The sequence below is a fragment of the Drosophila ananassae genome, assembly GCF_017639315.1.
Source record: "Drosophila ananassae strain 14024-0371.13 chromosome Y unlocalized genomic scaffold, ASM1763931v2 tig00000092, whole genome shotgun sequence".
Lineage (NCBI taxonomy): Eukaryota > Metazoa > Arthropoda > Insecta > Diptera > Drosophilidae > Drosophila > Drosophila ananassae.
This window is the reverse complement of record NW_025319055.1, coordinates 776401-778052: the sequence shown is the minus strand read 5'-3', so window position 1 is coordinate 778052 and position 1652 is coordinate 776401. Positions and strand designations below refer to the sequence as shown.

Sequence of the window (1652 nt, the reverse complement as noted above, 5' to 3'; positions counted from 1 at the left end):
AGTGGTCCTACTTAATAAGCGTTAGGGGCACCCATTAACCCTCCTTGACTAGGTACCTGCGTTAGTCCTTCTTGATTTGTTTCCTGCCGTTAATCATTCTTTTAAGCACCACCCCCGTCGGTGGGTTCCTTCTCGCACCCATTTTTATATATCGCAACATCTGAAAGTGCCAAAAAAAAAATGTGTGATCCAAAATGTTTCTTTTTGGATATAAATTACTATTGAAACCCATATTGAAGATATGGATGAAAATTCATATTGGATTCAATGTTGTATTGTGTATTAACTTTAATACTATTAAGATTTAATCGACAATTATATAAAAACATAAGCAGGCTTTGATAATAAGGTATATTCATTTAAAAATATAAATTCCAGACTGAAAATAAGTTGACATGATGGCAAGGGGTCACCCTGAAGAAGAGTACTCAGCGATGTTGGAACCTTATAATGAAGATGGTACGAATTGAAAAATTAGAATAAAATGAATTAAATAAATAATACTTTTATTAAGGCAAAACCTTCAATGGAAATAATCAATCACAGCCTCTAATAGAAGGATCGTCTGTGGATGAAAAACTTACACATTTGGTTGAATGTGTTAAAAATATGACTATTTTGTATTCGTTAGATCACCGCGATTGGAATGAAAAAGTGATTGATATGATACGCCTCTGGTTGACACAAGTTAATGAACCAATACTTTCAATATTTTACGATGGCAATGTCCTTACAGGTTGCCTTGGTTTTCCAGTCGCCCCGGTCTTAGATCTCAGCTACTTCATTCGTTCACCAAGCCACATATTAACTACAGAGTCGTTTTATGACGTAGTACATTTTGGAACAATTCATGATGATGTTGATGGATGCCTTCTACGTATTTTGGAATGTATATATGCTCCAATTTTTCGTAATTTTACAGAATGGGGTGATAATGTTAAGCAACGTTTTTGTACTGCTCTGGATAGATTTCTTGGCTTTTTAACTGGAATATATTTTAAAATGTCCGGAATGACAGTCTTATATGTCCCATATGTTGTTAAGCAAATAGAAAAAGAAAGCATTTCCTATGATAGAGAATTTGTGAAGAATTTGGAGGCCATAGCAGTTTCTTGGGCCACACAAATACGTACTCTTTTAAATGATAAGACATTGACTGTATCTAATGAATTTGTGAGTGTTGAGGATGAGTACGAATTTTGGCTCTATCGCTGTAAGTTTTTTCTTTATATGACATTTAATTACCAACATAAAAAGAAATCAAAGGTTAACGAATTGCAGAAAAAATAATAAAAACAGAAGGTAACAAAGGAAACCTTACTTTGAGCGCGACCAAAGTTGTTACACCTCTCCAGTTCTGTGACTGTTCATATCTTATAGATAAACATCGGATCAGATAAATATTGTAAAAATCTGATTTAGTTAGCCGATCTCTTTGAGAGCTTTATTATGAAATCCATTTTTTGTAAAAAAAATTTTTCAGCAAAACATTCTATCTTTAAACAAGAAAGGAAAGCTAACTTCGGGCGGAGCCGAAGTTTATATACCCTTGCAGTTCAGTCGCAGTCCGATAGGTGGCGCCACGCATCTATATTATTAGATATACAGCGGATCGTATATAGTCGGCCGATCCTTATGAAATTTGGCATATC

At 34.4% G+C, this 1652-nt stretch overlaps 1 long non-coding RNA gene across 1 annotated transcript; it reads left to right on the top strand.

Moving 5' to 3' along the window:
* The first annotated feature begins 337 nt into the window (after nt 1–337).
* LOC116655214 lies at nt 338–1213 on the top strand. The gene is made up of 2 exons (XR_004310363.1): nt 338–459; nt 515–1213. It is a non-coding gene; the product is annotated as an uncharacterized LOC116655214 (long non-coding RNA).
* Nucleotides 1214–1652: the final 439 nt, after the last annotated feature.